The sequence below is a fragment of the Bactrocera oleae genome, chromosome 2 (assembly GCF_042242935.1).
Source record: "Bactrocera oleae isolate idBacOlea1 chromosome 2, idBacOlea1, whole genome shotgun sequence".
Lineage (NCBI taxonomy): Eukaryota > Metazoa > Arthropoda > Insecta > Diptera > Tephritidae > Bactrocera > Bactrocera oleae.
Genome location: NC_091536.1, coordinates 69,002,390 through 69,015,657, shown reverse-complemented (window position 1 = coordinate 69,015,657; position 13,268 = coordinate 69,002,390). Strand labels below are relative to the sequence as shown.

At 36.6% G+C, this 13,268-nt stretch overlaps 1 long non-coding RNA gene across 1 annotated transcript in view; it reads right to left on the bottom strand.

Moving 5' to 3' along the window:
• LOC138855656 (uncharacterized) overlaps positions 1-9,885 on the bottom strand; it is a 43,512-nt gene extending 33,627 nt beyond the window's left edge. The window contains exons 1-2 of the long non-coding RNA XR_004977592.2: positions 9,674-9,885; positions 9,551-9,609 (exon numbers count right to left, since the gene is read on the bottom strand). This is a non-coding gene — a long non-coding RNA (uncharacterized lncRNA). The remainder of the gene's footprint in view (positions 1-9,550; positions 9,610-9,673) is intronic.
• Between the last annotated feature and the right edge of the window lie 3,383 nt (positions 9,886-13,268).

Here is a 13,268-nt window from a genome sequence, read left to right as displayed (position 1 = left end):
GTGTGTGTTTTACCAATAGTTGTGCGATTTTCCAGTCTCTCGATGTTGGCGAACTCAATTCTACGAATCATTGCCAACATACGCTCATATATATTAAAGTATACACACACATCTATACATATGCAGAAGTGGGGCACGAGTCGTCATTCTGTTACGTAATTATTGCCACTACGTTGTTGCTTTCAAAGTTAATACAAAATTTATGCCTAATACTATATTTATGAATTTACTTTTAATTAATTTTACCGTTATTCCTAATTGCTGCACATCTCTTTTCTTTATGAATTCTCAGTTGGTTTGCCAATTGGCTAGCATTTCTCGGTAACATTTGATATGTATGCATTTTATTTTGGTAAATCCTTCGGTCGTGTGATTCATAAGTATGCGATTAGCACTGCACGCAGTATTAGGGCGGTACTTAAATGTAGGAAAAACAATTTTACGCAGACTTTCTTAGTTTCTTTACATTTCTGTCGGTATCTCTAAGTTTGTGGTTGGAAACAAGTAAATTCGATTTTTAAGTGACGGCGTCGCAGAGAGGTTAAATTGTAGACTACTCCTCGTCCTGTTAATAGATCTGCGCAAATTTCAAAAATAACTAGTAACGATTAAGAATAAAAATCTTAAAAATTTAATTATTGTAATTTAAGTATTTTAAAGGTCAACCTAATACACACAAAAGCCATGTTTGACCCCAAAAAGGCCTTGAAGTATAATATATCTGAATATAGTAGCGACTTTGAAAGGTTGTAGATTAAGCAACTTTTCCATATTTAAGAACCACCCCAAGAAACATCACGCGAGTATGCACGTTTTTTGTGCATGTAATAACATGAAAGTTTTGAATATAATAGTACTCTCGATGCGTTTAAGATTAACCAAACTTCATTTAGAAATTCTTTCACAATTAAGTACCACCCTAATACCTGCAAACGATACTACCATTTCACATACAATTGCTTTTCCTGCAATGTCACCCCATGCAATATTAAAGCAATTAATTTATTTGTTACCCTATTATAGAGAGAGTCTCTCTTTAGCCCGTCTGCCTGTCCCACGCGTGTTGGGACAACACAAAATTGGTTATTATTAATAAATATTTGCTTAAGGAATTCGTTAAAGCGTAATTTGCAATTTTCCTATTTACATATGCTCTGCTGCGTCTGTATGTATATAGGTGTGTTCGCACACATGCGCAATTATTTGCAATTCCGGTGAAGATCAAATGAATTTCGGAGAATTACTTTGTAATTATTTATGGATTTTCTTCTTAATGGAATTTCAGCTGTTCAAACGTTTGGCAGGAAGTGATTTCGCATCAAGCAGCCAAGTTGCATGCGTTCTGTTTTTGTGCTAGAAAGTAAAAGTTTCCTCTGAAATATGTGAATTGGGACATTTGGATTTTAATTATTGTAATTACCGCAATTTCCTTTGAGAACTATTTTAATTACTTCTTGTTAGTTCACTTAAATGCATTCCAATGCACATTTAGTATTTTCTTGCCGCTATTAAAATGATATATGCTAATTGTTTAAGTTTCTCCCCTTTTTCAATTATGGCTCGGTCGTTTTTATGTTTGCGCATTTTTGTGCGAGTTACAATATTTTGAGATCTGTATGAACCATACTCTTACATCCTTAGTTTGTGGAATCCGATAAGACTTTTAAAGACTTTCAAGACTTGTTTAAACCTCAACCATTGGAGAAAGGCAAGAGCAAGATGCTCAATAGAACTCTTGCGTTTTACGGAGGGCTCACTTGAAGCTTACTCATCAATTAAGAAACCTCAAGGAGATATTGGATCTCCGACTTCTTCGCATTCTGCTAATTTTTAAAACAAATATGCCTTTCCTAGTAAGTTCACCAGCATTGCGAGTTAGATGTAGATCCGCATCTGTATTAGTCATACTTTTCATAGGAGGCCATTGATAGCGTGGGTAGGTTTTACGTCACAATCTCGAGCTTATGATCATGAATTATAGAATGGGTTAGGTAACAATTTGAGTTTGTCCTGCTGAATCGTCGAGCTCCTTAATTTTTGAGCTTGTTGGCTAGTGCAGCACTTCACACTTAATCTGTATAAGCCCTAACATAGTCGAGGCCATCTGCGTTTTCGTTGGAAATGGGTTTAATACACTTCCACAAGTAGTTCAAGTGAAGTAAAATACTTCAACCATTCTTGTACTGATAGTAATCGCACTAAGTTAGTTGCAGTTGCTGAAGTGTGAGGCGCGGCTCACGTTGCAAAAGGACTATCTTCAATTTGGCGCAATGAAATACACATCTAACCTCACTTAATTGGTTACTGCTTGGAAGAGTTTTTTTTTTGCATAATTTCTACATCTATTAGATCTAATTGCAGCTCATGTCTGTACAGATGGTCAAATCTTGATCGAATAATGCATATTATTACTACTGCGGATTTTTAAGAGTTTCTTCTTCTTTCTAATAATAACCTTCAACGCTTCGCCCCACCACATAGCAACGAAACCATCTGTTTATTCAAAATGAAACTAAAATGTGGCAACACATTTGAGAAAATCCAATAAAATTATACAGCAACATAACGGAAGTGTACCGTTAGGTCATAATTTATAGGCTTTTAGCACATTGTCAGTGAATTTAACAATGGTAACGGTAAAGTGCCATGAGTGAGTGAGTATATATGTGTGTATGTGTATTTGTGTGCGTAAAATGCTAATACAATAATGATGACAGCGGCGGAAACATCAAAAGAACCACGGAAATGCAATCAAAATAATAAAACCATAAATGATAGCGAGCGCGTGTCATCCCATTGTTGTCTATGTGTGTGCGGGTGTGTGTGGCGGACACATTTGGTTGCAACGGGCAAAGCGGCTTATGAGGATACGTAGCGGGTGATGAGCAGGCGGGACGTGCAACATAAAAAAAAAAACGACAAAGACTAACAATAAACACTGCGGGGTGGTGCAGTGCGACCTTAATGCCCAAATTCGCCGTTATTAGCGCAATGCAAGGAAATGCATGCCACAAAATGCTTTGTAATTTATGTTGTTGTTGACGCAAAATAAATGAAATCAAAACATTTTGAACGCAACGAAGAAAAACAACGCTGACTTATGTTTAGGGAAGGGAAAAAAACAACAACAACAACAATAAACAGCATCCTCAGCGTTGCGAGTAACTACCACGCTGCCATTAGCTTTGTTGTTTTTATAAGTGTTTATTTTTTTATTTACCGGTAGTTGTTATTGTTGGCTTTTTCATCGGTTGCGTTGCACAGTTATTTCCGATTTTATTTGTACTTGCCACATTCGCACTGTAATTTTCATAGTCAACAATCACAGCAGCAGCAGCATTGGTTAAACCCGACTACAGTTGATCGCGGTGGCTGTGGCGGTGGTGACAACAACAATGCTGACATAACAACAAAACCCCACACTAAAAAATAGCAAAAAGAGCTATAACGAAAACAACAATGTAGCATGGTTGCAACCGCATGCTGCAATAGCCATGGTAGTTTTGGTTGGAAAATCAGTTGTACTTGACTCAGCAGTCAGCAATCGGTCGTCGGTGGTCGGTGGCGTTGGCGCCATTAAAAAGCGTAATGAGCGAGTTCAAAGTAAATAAAGGTGGGCGCGATGGCAGTGGTAGTTGTTATTATGTCACCAACACCATAAACACTGCGGGCAATCGGTCGATAACTACTTGCCACTGCGGCCACTAATGCCAACAAAGACACTCGCAAGCTTATGTATACTATATATATAGGTATATATATATATATATAGAGTGTTGTTACTATAGCTGCTGTATAGTACCGTTGTCTGTCGGCACCATCGCCTCCTTCTCCTGCTAGCACATCCGCCACAATCTGATCCTCACCTGGCGAGCCGAGCCAATTGGCTAAGCTACACTGCCCAAGTGCGATTATTGCGAACACAGCCATAAAAGAATGTATATATATGTGTAAATGTGTGTGTGTGTATGTGTGTGCCAGTGTTGGCGCTTTTGTGTGGATTAACCGCCGTTGTGCTTGTGCACCTGGAAAACCGCTGCAACCACGAATGGCGCGCTCATTTCACACACACACACGCATATATACGCTGACAGTATGCATGCATGTATGCACATTTACACGGTACGAGTGTATTGGCAATTGACAATTGTAATGACGATGACAGTGTTGGACAATGATTGTGGCCGGCATAGCAATGACTGTTTGCATGCCACACGTGTGCAATTTTGCACATATTTGCACAATTGTTCAAACAAAAGCAGCAACAGCAACAATAACAACGGCAACAGCAGCTCCTCTTAAAGTAACAATAACAGCAACACGCATGGCAGCTACGGCAACAACTGCAGCCAATGTTGCTTGCTTATTTATTTGCAAATGTATTTTGATCCCAAAGCGCCGCTGCTGCACACACACAGAGCGTGTAATAGCAACAACAACAAGCCAGTCGGTCATATTGACATTAACATTAACAATAACAACAACAACAACAGCGGGTACCATGAGCATCGTGCGCCATGGTTGTTTACATGCATGCCGCATCGTAAGCAAATTACCACAACAAATTGGCTCTTAACAAACTACACACTTACACAGGCACATAAACACAAATTAGTATCCTATTTCTATCATACTATATGTACACACAATTGTCATATTTCACGCCGCTATTGCTGTACATGTGTGCATACATAGATAGGTGTTTTCCCGAACACTTTTTTAGTTTGCTGAATCTTTTATTATTGTTACGTAAGTTTTTGTTGTTGTTTCCATATTTTCGTTAGTTTTCCTGTTTCAACATATGTATGTCAACCACTGAATAGTGTCACAACCATTTACCAATAATGCTAGCTCAGCTATGACCACACGGGTTAATTGGCATCGAAACAAACTTAAGGACGCTTATTTTTCCTTATTCTAAGTTAACTAGGTTCTAAATAGACGTTAGTAACTGTAAGTTCCAGAAGCAATATTTAAGCCGCACAAATATGAAAAAACAGCAGGCACCGCCTCATAGCGAGCCAAGTGCGCAAGTAAGCCGGGCTGTACTTTATTTCTTGACATTGACTCCCTTCCCTGGCGCATTGACGCCTTTTTGCACCTCATTTTACATTATTGGCAATCTAATAGGTACTCTTTACTTTTTTAAAAATATATTATAGCCTATTTTCATCGGATATATAGTAATTTACAAACAGCGTAAGAATTCTTCAAATCCGTCAAGTAGTTTCGGAACCATACTCAATGCAAACAATAAAATTTTTCCTTTACTTGAAAAAAAGTAGGCTTGTAGTTTTTTCTTTGTGGTTGTAACTTACAACAGACGCAGACTTAGCATTTTCCAACTCTTAGCCATCATTGTCGTCAATAAAAAAGTTATAAAATTACATAACCACACACACAAGTATTTGTAACGGTGACATTCTCATATAATATCTCTTATCCAGTACTAAAAAAAAGTAATTTGAGGGGTTTCACAGCAGAAAAGGTGTTTGTTGTAATCTGAGAACCAGCAGAAATATTTTGTTTTCACCAGACCTTAACTTTAGTGCTGACAAAATATAAACGTATTAATAAGAAATCTGTCTCATAAAGTTATGGCTTTGGACTTGAACACTTGATCACTCAGAATTAAATCACTTCTGAAAAAAAAAAATACTTCAAAAATGTCATATTATGCCTCGTATGTTTTACTCGCATGGCACTCATTAGCATGACGAGCCGAGTCGATTTACCCATGTCCGTCTGTCTGTCTATATATACGCGAACTAGTTCCTCAGTTTTTTAAGATATCGATTTGAAATTTTGCATCCTTTTCTCTACAAGAAGCTGCCGATATCGGACTACTATAGCATATTGCTGCCATACAAACTGATGGATCAGTATCAAGTGCTTGTATGAAAAGATTTCATTTTAGGAGATTTCTTCATGAAAATTTACATGAATGTTGTTTTAGACAATAAGTCTTACACAATAATGCAATCTTCGAAGAAATTGTTCAGATCGGATCAGTATAACATATTGCTGCCAAACAAACTGATGGATTAGAATAAGTTCTTTAATTCTGTTGAAATGTATGTATTTGTGAAGGGTATTATAGTTTCGGTGCAACCGAAGTTAACGCGTTTTCTTGCAACGAAAGAAGAAATTTATTTATTAATACTACCATATATAATATTATATAACGCAAATAATGTGGAACCACCGGATGCTACGTGTGTTGCTAAATACTGATAAAGCTATCATTTGAACCAATTTTATTCTCTCCTTTTTGGTGTTGAAAAACAACATTTAGATAACTTAGTGAATTTTTACCTCTTTAGAAAACATGCATCTATGCACAAAAAAATATAGCGTGGTTTCTTCACTTACTCAAGAATTGCTGTGTTTTTCTTTATAATTCCATCATCAATACCAACATTTCACCAAGTATGTTGTTGAGGACATCGAGCAATTTCATTGCATTGGGATCGTAGTAGTCCACCTGTTCTCAAATCTAGCATGGAATTTTTTAAATTAACAAACCATGTAATGATACAAAATATATACCAACTTTTATAATACTTATCAATCTCTTCGAATAAATGAGCTTCCTTTAGTTCCAACGATTCGTGTAGTATGTGTTCAAACAACAAAGCCCGCTTCAAATAAAGTTCGAAATATGTAAATTGATCATAAAAGTTAGTTTACAAAATTGATATATACAAATGTCCTCTCTGAACCGCCCTGTGATCTTGCTGAAATTCATTAATTCGAAAATTTTTAAATGTGCAAATTCCGAGACTTCGTCAAAAAAGCGGTCGATAGTTGTAATTCATTTCCTATAAAAAGCCTTGCACCCACATGTTCGGCCACATTCCATTCATGTCATGTTTGTCTGCTTGTTGAACAGAGGAATATAGATGTACAATGCAACAACTATAAATATTTTTTCAGCCAGTACGATAAATGGTGGTCACCAAGTGACTACCTGACTAATCCTAATGACATGTTAGTTTACCTTTTCGATTACAGAGCGCCATTGCCACATTTCATCAAACACACCACATAAAGTTAAACTTCAACTTCAACTTCAGCTTTTACTAAGCACATTTTATCAAAAGTTAAGATTAAATATAATGAAAACAAAGCAGCAACAAAAACAACAGAAATCAATCAGTACGAAAAGTTCGAGAGGCTCGCCCGCAGATCTACTAAACAAGCAGTGAAAAATGATTGAATGCCGAACATCAAAAATAACTGCCAACAAGCGGCGAACAAATGAAGCAATAACAGCAAAAAGCAATACACTTTACATATATACCATATATGCAGAATATATCTGTGTATGTAAGTGTGTAGGGTAAGTGAGGGAGCAGACAGCAGCATTGACAGCTGAAGCAACAACAGCACCATTAATGCCACCGGCCGCCACAAGTTTGAAAGCCATCAACGTAAAACATGATTTGTGGCATTTATATCCGATTTCAATGGCCAGCAGGATTGCAGCATGCCGTGCCGCACAGCATAGCTGGTGGGTGAATAGCTGTAAAAGGTAAAGCGGTGGCGGTGAAGTGGTGGCTTGGCGCAAGGCGTCAGAGTCACCAGCATACTTTGGAGTTTTAACTTTGGATTTTAAATTGCACACAGCGGATGGCTCAATGATTATTTGCTCCCTCCGTTGGTGGGTGCGCATACCTCGGCACAAGGTGCACAAGGCCACACACACACACACACGAGCGTGAGCAATCCATCGTCTATTTGAAGCGTCGACACACAGTTAATGGCAGTCTCGCTGGTCGGTCCGTGTTGACAGTCAGCAGACGCTTCCCTGTCTGATTACTCGCGTTGGTGCATATGTGTGTATTAGTGTATCAGTTCATGTATGTGTGTGTCTACCTCTACCTGTCACTCACAAGCACTCACCGCCTGGGCATTTGTGCTCTGTTCATGCTGTTGTTATTATTATTGCCTTCGTATTCATTTAGCATTCGCTTGTTCTTGTATTCCACTACGGAATTTCGCTCGCTCACTATTCCATTTCACATTCTGTGTCCGTTTTGTATGTCCACCAGTTCGGCGTTGCCTGATTGCTGCTGGCTGTTGGCTGCTGTGTGTGGCAGCAAAATTTCTTTCAATTATTTATTCGCATGTTAATGTTAAATGCCAATGCCGCATTTCGATGTTGCATGCCACATTCAAGCGATGTAGACACACTTGTTTTTGCGTTGTAAGTTAAGCTCGTTACCTGTGTGTGGACAGTTGGTGCAAGGATGTTGATTGTGAGTGTGTGTGTGTGTGTGCGTGTATCACAACTTGATTGCCGTTTCACTACTTCAGTTGGTTTTTGTGTTGCAAAAGCTTGTTTACGCCTTGGGTTGGCCAAGGACTGCGCTTATATACACACAGCCTGAGATCTACATGGGCAGTCTGTAATTAAGTCTACTATTTTTTAACTAAAGAGATGTTAGAGATTTGCTTTACTCAACTCAACTCAATACGTTTGCTTTTTGCATTTATTTTATTTAGACAGAGTGGAATTTGGCATTTTTAGCGGAAATTAGTTTTGTACAGCAAATACAAATTTATTACCATTTGACAAATTAATTTCCTAGAGGGATAGCTGCCAAATCAGCTGTCAAAGTGATCACTTGTGTTTGATATTTATGCACAATATTCTTTTCAAATTACCTGGCGAAGGCTTATACCGTAATAGCGGTACGAACACGAAAAAGCCTTAACTTCGGCTGCACTGAAGCTTTCATATTTTTCAATGGTGCATTGCTGCTAGATCAGTTTTTATGGCAGATCGTATAGGTCTGAACGATATCGGAATTTGTAGCATTATCTTGGACAATAGCAGAATTTGTTGTAGATACCTTGTCAAATAAAAAAGGTTTCCATATAAGGACTTGATTGTGACCGACCATTTTGTATGGCAGCTTTATTCTATAGTGATCCAGTATCGACGGTTCTGATAAATAAGTAGCTATTCGGAGAGTAAAGGAAGTATGTAAAATTTCAGATCGATATCTTTTAAATTTGAGCTCTAACTCGCGTATATAAATACACAACCGTCCCGTCTTTTTCTTCGATGTCTACTTTTGGGTGTTACAAACTTCGTTTCAAACTTTTTATACCCTGTTCATGGTATAAATATGTAGATATTCTTAGAATTGCTGTCCCGGCTCTTTCTGATAAACAAATTACGGAAAGTCTGTTTATAGAAGGTACTCATCCATATGTTTTTTAAATTGAAGATGGAGGTTACGTTAACAATTGTCAGCGCTATAATAATTTCTTTACCGTAGCAACATGTTGCAAGAGTACAAAAACTGACCGATGCATTTGTTGTAGAGAACATTAGTTTGTCTGAAGTTGTGGAGTAATAATAGTAATAATCCTTTGAACTACCATCAGTTGTCATTAACTATACGAAAAATTTCTTAAAATGTTTTTGTGGTTAAATAAACGGATAGTAGCTTTAGACCTTTAATTTACAACTCTGCTTTAAAGATATAACATTCTTATATTATCAAAAAATATTGGATTGGATCAGGTGCATGCTTACCACTTAGTAGATTGAGAGTTCGTATCCTGGATGAGATACCATTTAGAAATTTATTTCGACTAACGAAAATATCTGTTAACATCATTCGAAAATTTTGAACGAAGTAGTAAAATTTTAACTTACGATTCAATGGGTTTGTATACCAAAACTGTTCGTTGAAATTTGTTTCGCTACACGGCTCGGCTAAACTACAAATCTCGCATGGTAAGCAGCTCCAGTTTTTTCTGTTTCGAGGCTCATTTGATTCCACCACTTATCTCTAAAATATCTTGCTTAAATTCCAGCTATTATTAATGTGTATTTTCTTTTTTTTTATTCGAAAATTAAATGTTTACTTTTTGCGTTATCATTTTAATTAATGACTTTTTAGTCATAGTCTACCATAACCATTAGGTTTGTTTCGTATTTTTATAAATGTCCCATTCACTCATTTTACACACATTTTCACACTTTGCTACAACAAAAGCAGTCAAAGAGATTATTTTTTTACCATTTATTAACTGTTTAGTCCAGTTTAATTCCATTACTTCGACACGCTCGTTCAAGTTTTTTTCTTTTTGCTGCTTCTGCTATCCTTTCAGCTAAGCATATTCGTATGTATGTATGTATGTATTTGTGTGTGTGTGTGTGTGCTGTCATGCCAGTCGCTCTAATCTGATTATGTTTTCGAAATTAAACTTGCACATTAATAAATCATAAAACACACCCCACAAAGCTAAACCTCGAAACAGGAACAAAGTCGTTTCTCCACCACTAACACACACTTCTACATACATAATTTCGTATGCATTCGTGATGACGTTGCATTTCCTGTCTACTGTCTGCTAATTTTCCAACTGACTTTCTGATTAGTTCGGCTTTTCAAGCGAACATTTATACACATTTGAATTTTATTTTTTGCTTTTCGTCTAATTTTCCGACGCATAATTTTTCAAATGCGACCGGTACGACCTCCCGCTTGGCGGCGTCCACGTGATAAAAACCAATTTGACTCCGACCAATTGTCTGTCGACTTTCAATTAATTCTTCTACTCCCCGTATGACCCGTTGTGTTTGGCATGTTCGGCTGTGCCTTTGTTTGATGCAGATTATGACTTAATATTTTGACATTTGTTTTCACTCACCAGCTGTCTGGCCACACCAGTCTTTTATTTGCACTGCGCATTAATGTTAGCATGAATATGCTTTTTAGGTTATGTTAAAAATATTATAAAGTTGGGTGAGAGCATATGGCAATGAGAGCAAAGAGCATATAAAATTTCGACGAAACGCGGTCTTTAAAAAGATGAAAATTGTTAAGTCTCTGAGCTATGAAAAAGTTTACTATGTAGCTTTCAATACGTTGTCAAGCGGAGAAGGTAGATAAGTTACCCGATGACCCAGTTTAGAATCATTGTCATCAGACTTTCTTGAATAGTTCTGGAAAAACTACTAATAAAGAATATGCATAATCAAACCCTTTTCTTTTTAAAACATATTTCATCGAAAATCCTATGCGAAGAAATTAGGTTACCCTACTTTTAATAGCAACATACATACTTGTGGTGCTAAGTCCAGGTTAACAATTTTTACCTCGACTTTAGTAAATACACATATTCAGGTATTCAGGTTTCGGTTATAATTTCTGTGCAATCGCTAATGCCTTTGAAACAGATTTTGACACAGTTTGTTATCAAAATTTTTATTATGTACAATATGCTAGGTAAAAATTCTACTGGAAATTGCGATAAGCAAGACGAGACTAAGTAAGTATCTGAAAATTTTCGGAAGAATCTAATTTAAGAAAATTCTCCAACAATCTTATGATTTGATATATCCACGCTGAAAAGTATGCAATAATTTATAGGCGCTAAATGTCCATAGATAGAAAAATGTTCAATTAGAAGCAAAAATATCAAATTCGAGTCTACTCCCAGCGAACAAAATGTAATCGAGTATAAATAAAATAAGGATTATCGAGTGCGCTTAACAAAATCCAGGTACTAAATATATTTGGCAAAACACCAAAAATGCGAGCATCATACATACATAGACAGATACAAGCATCCACGCATCAGTAACACAGAAGCCTACATGGCAGTTTAGCCAACATGCTGCACGTAAAGGGCTTGCCAAAAATATGGAGGCATTACCCTCGGCTTCATGCAATTCGCCGCAAGTAGCATTCACTTTCGCTATCAAACAGCGAATGACACAGAAAATAAATTTTTGTAACTGTAAACCTTTATGCACATTGGTATGTAGGGGCTCGGGCATATGTGCACGCTCTATACGCCTCAATGAATATTAAGTGTTGAGCAACAGATTGGTCACAATGTTGCAGCAACATTTGAGCGAAAGCGAAATAAATGTCTGTTGGCTGAACTCACCACGTTTTAGGAATAAATCGTGTATGCTGCTAAGGGGCATTTAAGGCGAATTTTAGGGGTAGTTGGCGCTTGCGCACCCATACGTGTGAGCTAATGAGCAATTGAGACGAGCAATACAGAGTGAAAGAGAGAATGTGATAGAGAGTCGGTTGGTTTACTAACTTAAAGAGCACATCCGGTACTCAGAAGCGATTCTAATTGTAAATTAATATAATAAGTGCGTAGAAGATTTTGATTTTCGCGCTTCTCATTGATTTTGAAATTACGAAAAATTTAAAATAAATATAGTTTCTTTTATAGACAATTGTCTTTCCTATTTGGCGTAATATTCTTACATGACTTTCACAACACTAAACTATTTTGGGTCTTGCAGTTCAAGTGTTAATCTGCTATTTATTTATTCTATGTCCGATAAATGGTGTCCACTTGTTGATGTCTTTTATTTTGAAATATTTTATATTACGGATATCAATATTACTGTTCCTGTAAGTTATATAAATTTACTAACTTTTGAGACAAAAGGTCTCGTTTTTAGTATTATAGGATTTCAAAATTTGCATACATAGCGGGACTCTTCAGAAGTTAGGAGCTTTATGTTTTTACTTAAGAGAGGCGTTTTAAATTGGACTCTTAAGAGTTTTTATAAATGACGCAATATTATATATTGTATCCGATCCCAGTAGATCACTGCAGAAAAGTCGAATGAAATTAATTATATTTTGATTTTGACACCGAATGTTTTTCTGTATATTACCCAGAAGTACCTAACCTAACCCAGAAGTTCACCACAATATATAACTATAATTTCTCTTTCCCTTATTGTTGTTGTACCATTGACGACATAAGTTTAAAGAATGCTGCCAAGTTTACAGTTTTTGTCCGAATATAAATCCAGATCTATTACTTTTATCCTCCACCTACCTACTACAAAGTTCCAAGTTTAATATTCAAATGCTCTAACCAGACTTTATGTAAGATCGTCTAATAGTTTGAAGAAGTTACTAGAATCGTTACAGAATTTATAATAAAATAGTAATGCTTTAGGAAACTATCAGATGAAAGGGAACTGATATTACTGGACTTAAAGTTAGAGTTAACAATTTCTGCTGAAAGTTTTCGAAAAATTACTAAGATCATCCAGAATTCTCGAGGAAGAGATCCTTAGATTCACTTTTAACCACTTGTCAGTAAATATTCTAAGTATCAACTAGAGCTGCTTTCGGGCTTCAGATCACTCATACATATAACCAACTCAAAGAACTCTTAGCTGCCTGAACCGTTTTACTCTTACTTTAAAAACTTTCTAAAAGTTCTGAACGAATTCGCCACATTAGTAGATCAACACTTCG